The following is a 6000-nucleotide window of genomic DNA, read 5'->3' on the forward strand; positions in this document are numbered from 1 at the left end:
GCCAGTAATATATGCAAAAAATCTTTCTTTCCCCCAGAGAACAACAAAGTGTATGGGAAAAAAATGGTTGTTCACTGTTGGGGAGGAAAAGTAAACTGTCACTAATAATTTTAATTTACATTTTTGTCAGTGGGAATGACTAAGTACATCTTTCCATATACATTAGAGCCATCTGTATTTATCTGAAAACTGTTTATGTCCTTTGCCCAAATTTCTCTTTTGTTGTTGGCTTTTCTTTCTGTTTCCTACAAGTTCTTTATGTGCTAGGAATACTAGTTCATTGTTTGTTATATAAGTTGAAAATTGCTTGTTGCCCAGTTTTGGACATTTCTCAAGTGTGCCTGCGTGTATCTGTTCATACATACATAGGAAGTTTAGTTTTATGTTAAAATTTCAATATTGTATTGTATAGCTTTTAGTAAGTCATGTCCTGTTTCATTATGCTTTACTTTATTGTGCTTTCAGAGATTGTGGTTTTTACGAATTGAAGGTTGGTGGCAACCCTGCCTCGGGCAAGTCTAGTGGCACCATTTTTCCAACAGCAGTTCCTCATTTTCTGTCTCTATGTCACATTTTGGTAATTCTCACAATATGTCAAACTTTTTCATTATTATTATATTTGTTACAGTGATCTGTGATCAGTGATCTTTAATGTTACTATTGTAATTTGCCCATCCCCCCAAAAAACTATGCCCCTCTAAGACGGTGAAGTTAAGTGATAAACGTGTGTTCTGACTGTTCCACTGATCACATGTTCCCCCATCTCTTTCCCTCTCCTCAGGCCTCCCCATTCCCTGAGATGCAATAATATTGAAAATAGGCCATTTAATAGCCCTACAGTGGCCTCTAATTGTTCAAGTGAAAAGAAGAGTCACACATCTCTCATTTTAGATCAAAAGCTAGAAACAATTAAGCTTAGTGAGGAAGGCATGTAGAAAGCTGTTTCAGGCTGAAAGCTAGGCCTTCTGCACCAAAAAGCCAAATTGTAAAAGCAAGGGAAAAGTTCTTGAAGGAAATTAAAAGAGATATTCCAGTGAACACACGAATGATAAAGTAAAAAGCTACTCCATAACAAAGTCCTAAATTTCTTCAATTCTAGGAAGGCTGAGAGCAATGAGGAAGCTACAGAAGAACAGTTTGAAACTTGCAGCGGTTGGTTCATGAGGTTTAAATAAAGAAGCCATCTCCGTAACATCAAAGTAGAGGGTGAAGCAGCAAGTGCTGACATAGAAGCTGCAGCAAGTTACCCAGCAAGTTCACACGATGTCCACTCTACAGCTCAAAGATCAAGAAGTAATTTTGACTTCAAGTCTTATTATTTAAGAAATACATTTTGTAAGGCTACGGGGGCCATTGGTAGTGATTCCTTTGATGGGTCTGGGCAAAGTTAATTGAAAACCAGGAAAGGATTCACAATTCTAGATGCCATGAAGAAAGTCAAAATATCAAATGACAGGACTTTGGAAGAAGTTGATTCCAACCTTCATGGGTGACATGGAGAGGTTCAAGACTTCTATGGAGGAAGTAACTGCAGATGTGGCAAAAACAGCAAGAGAACTAGGAATTACAAGTGGAGCCTGAAAAATGTGACTGAATCCCTGCAATCCCATGATAATGGGATCTCAACAAATGAGATGTTTCTTACGAATGAGCAAAGAACCTGGTTTCTTAATATGGAATCTACTCCTGGTGAAGATGCTGTGAAGATTATTGAAATGACAACAAAGGATTTTACATAAACTCCGTTGTTAAAGCAGCAGGGTTTGAGATGATTGACTCCAGTTTTTAAAGAAGTTCTACTGTGGGTAAAATGTGGGTAAAATCAAAGAGCACTGCATACTACAGAGAAATTGTTTGTGAAAGGAACAGTCAACCCATATGGCAAACTTCACTGTTGTCTTATTTTAAAAAATTGCCACGGGAACTCCAGCCTTCAACAACCACCACCCTGGATAATCAGCAGCCATCAATATTGAGGCAAACATTCCACCAGCAAATAAATGACAAATCACCGAAAGGTCAGAGGATGGTTAGCTTTTTTTTTTTTTTTTTTAGCAATAAAGTACATTTTAAAGGCAAGCCACTTCATGTTGGTAGGTGGCAATTTTTTTTTAAAGATTTTATTTATTTATTTGACAGAGAGAGGAAGAGAGGCAGGCAGAGAGAGAGGAGGAAGCAGGCTCCCTGCCAAGCAGAGAGCCTGATGCGGGGCTCGATCCCAACACCCTAAGATCATGACCTGAGCTGAAGGCAGCGGCTTAATCCACTGAGCCACCCAGGCACCCCAGCAATAAAGTACATTTAAATGAAGGTCTGTACATTGTTTTTTAGGCACGATGTTATTGCACACTTAATAGATTACAGTATAATTTAAACATAACTTTATATGCACTGGGAAATCAAAAAATTCAATTGACTCGCTGTATTGAAATATGTGCTTTATCAGAGTGGTCTGGAACCAAACCCACAGTATCTCCAAGGTACGCCTGTATTTGGACCAAAGATGGATAATTCTTACTCCAAAGTTTTAAAAATATTTACGTTAATATGGTTTCTTCTGCCACTTTTAAAACTGTATTTTTATATTTAAATTAATAATCTACTTAAAGTTTATTATTGTACATTAAATGAACTATAGATCCAGGATGATATTTTCCTCATGGTTATGCACTTTCAACACCATTTTTTAAAGTTTCTTTTTATTCTACTGATTTGTGGTATCAGTCTATCATATCGTAAATTCCCAAATGTTTTGGATCTATTTCTCAACTCACTATTCTAATTTTTGTCTATGTGGCTAATTTTGTATAACATCACATTCCTTTAATAATTTTAGAACTGCTTTTAACTATAATATGTGGTTAGGCTATTTCCATGTTTTGGGATATTTTGTGGATTTGTTCATCCCTTTTCTTGATTTGATTAACTTGTGATTGTTTTTTTCAAAGAATTTTATTTATTTCAAAATTTTGGTTCATATTTCCAATTCTGTTCCAAGTGTTATCTGTTTTAAACTTCTAAGTAATGGTGAATTTTTGTTTTCATATTGTTAAGCATTGTCAGCTATTAATATATAGCTCACTTACTATTTCATTCAGCTCTTCTATACCCTTACTTAATTGTTGGCTACCAGATCTGAGTTTCCTGAGAGAGGGGAATTAAAGTCTCCCATTTTTATTATATTTCTGATTATGTCTTTTTACAGTTCTCCTCATTTCCACTTGATGAAACTTTTGATTTTATCCAGGGCATCCTTTCTTTATGTTGGTGTAAGTCTTCTTTCAATTTAGGAAAGTATTTCTGGACTATATATATTTTTTTAATTTTTTAATTTTAACATCTTAATTTTATTTTTTTCAGTGTTCCAAGATTCATTGTTTATGCATCACACCCAGTGCTCCATGCAATATATGCCCTCCTTAATACCCACGAAGTATTCCTGGACTATATTTTTAATTACTTGTTCTATTGTATTATGTTGGATCCTTTGTGGGGAGGGGGACATTCCAATTATGTATTTTAGACATGTGTTGGATTCCTTCAGCCTATCTTTTATTTCTACTATCTTTACTGTAATCCTCTTTATCTTTTATATTTGTTTCTTTTTATTTGCATCCTAGTTTTATTTTCTCTATCCCGTACTGTGCTTTCTGCTGTGTCTATTCTCCCTAGAACACCTAATTGTGTATTCCTCCTGTTTCACAGAAATGTTTCTACAACACACTTTTTTTCCTATTCTATCTTAAATTCTTCCAGTTCCCTTTTCTCATTCTTATAGCTTTCCCTTTTACTGTCCTATCCTTTCCTAAGTGAGTTCTATTATTCTATCACCATCACTATGATTTTTTTAAAGATTGATTTATTTATTTTAGAGAGAAAGAGCACAGAAGTAGGGGAAGGGACAGAGCGAAAGAGAAAGAGAGAGAATCTCAAGTAGACTTCCTGCTAAGTGTGGAGACCAAAGCAGGGCTTGATCCCATTACCCTGAGATCATAACCTGAGCCAAAATCAAGAATTGAACACTTAACCAGTTGGCTGAGCTACCCAGGCACCCGCCATCACTATGATTTTTTAAGAGAAATTCATTTAGACTTTAGAATAAACTTCTTCATAAAATTTCATCTTTTTGAAGTGTTATATAAATGGAATCATGCGGTATGTTATCTTTTGGGACTTGATTTTTTTTTTTTTTAAAGATTTTATTTATTTGACAGAGAGAAAGCACAAGTAGGCAGAGAGGCAGGCAGAGGGGGGGGGGGGGGAGGAAGCAGGCTCCCAGAGCAGAGAGCCCAATGCGGGGCTCGATCCCAGGACTCTGGGATCAGGACCCGAGCTGAAGGCAGAGGCTTTAACCCACTGAGCCACCCAGGCGCCCCAGGGACTTGATTTTTTTACTCTGTAATTATCTAGAGATACATTTATGTTATGTGTATCAATAATCCATTCTTTTTTATTTAGGAGTAGTATTTCATGCCATGAATATATCACATTAAATTATTTACCTATTGAAGAATATCCATTATTTTCCAGCTTTTGGCTATTGCAAATAAAGTTGTCATTAATATTTGCATACATGTTTTTTTGAGTAAGTCTCTTATATAAACCTTATATCATATAAAGCTCATAATCACTGAGAAAAATGTCCAGGAATGAAATTGCGAGATTTTAGAATAAATGCATATTTAGTTTTCTTACTTTTATTATATTTTTAAGTACTAAATTTTCCATTTGTTTCTTCTTTATGTCTTCCATTCCTGTTCAGAGACTTCCCTTTCATTGCTAAGGCTTTCTATTTTTCCATTTGTTATAAGCATGTTTGCTATTGTCTGTCAAACTTTTTATGATGACTGTTTTTAAAATCTTTTTTAGATCATTCTAAACTCCCTGTCACATTTATTTTTGTCTGTTTTCCATTCATTTTGAGATCTTCCTGATTGTTGTTGTGAAAGTGATTTTTACTAAACCTAGGACATTTGGACCAGTATTTTATGAGACTCAGGATCTTATATAAACCTTATATTTTAGCTGGCTTTCTTTGCCAACACTGCATCAGGGAAGGAGAGGCACTGTGTCATTACTGCCAAATAGGACTCCTTCTTGGCCTTTCTTGACCACCAAGGAGTGGGGATCTTGTTAATGTTGGGTAGGGTGGGAGTTTCCACTCCCCATTAGGCACCCAATAATATTTCTCTGACTAGCTGGGGTAAGTCAAAAGGCCACTAGCTAGGCCTTCCACCAACACCCCAAGGACTATGGTCTTGTTACAGTGGGGTAATAGTAAATATCTGACTCTCCACTGGGACTCCTTTGACATTAACCTAATTGGGCATGTAAGGGTATTTCATTATTGCCAGGTGAGAGTAGAAGTACAGAATCCCCACTCAGCCTTCTCTGAAATCATCCCATAAGGAGAGATTGGGATACATTCTTACAGCCAGACCAAGGAAGGAAATTTGGCCATCTACTCAGTCTTTGTTGGCCTGGGTGGGGATGAAGTCACACTTTATTTTGTGTTGTTAAACTAGAGTAGTACAATTATTATATAAGTTTTCTGTTTTACTAAGCTCTCCTTTTCTAGTCTTTTGGCTTGAGAGGGCAAGCTTTATCATCATTCATCCATTCATTCATTAATATCTGTGCCCACTGATATTTGAGTTAACTTCTGCAGCTCTAAGTCTGGGGTATATAAGACAAAAAGAAAACCCAGGGAACTCACCACAATATCATTCATGAGGTCTCAAATTTCCTAACTTGTTGAGCCCTATCTCCATCTCCATCTTTTTATATTTATTTTATATATAACATTCGGGGTTTTGCATTTCCTTGATTATTGAACAGTTTTTCAGGTACCAGTTGGCCATCTCTATATCTATTCATATCTTCTGCCCATTTTTTGATGAGATTGTTTTTTTACTGTTGAGTTATAGGAGTGATTTTATATATATATATATATATATATATATATATATATATATATATATATATATATATATATATATA

General features: G+C 35.6%; 1 protein-coding gene across 1 annotated transcript in view; it reads right to left on the reverse strand.

The window, feature by feature from the left end:
• The window catches only part of ZPLD1 (zona pellucida like domain containing 1), a 45959-nt gene that overhangs the window by 10867 nt on the left and 29092 nt on the right, over positions 1–6000 (reverse strand). The gene's annotated exons all lie outside the window — the stretch shown is intronic.

Source organism: Mustela nigripes, chromosome 2 (genome assembly GCF_022355385.1).
Source record: "Mustela nigripes isolate SB6536 chromosome 2, MUSNIG.SB6536, whole genome shotgun sequence".
In the NCBI taxonomy this organism is placed as follows: Eukaryota; Metazoa; Chordata; class Mammalia; order Carnivora; family Mustelidae; genus Mustela; species Mustela nigripes.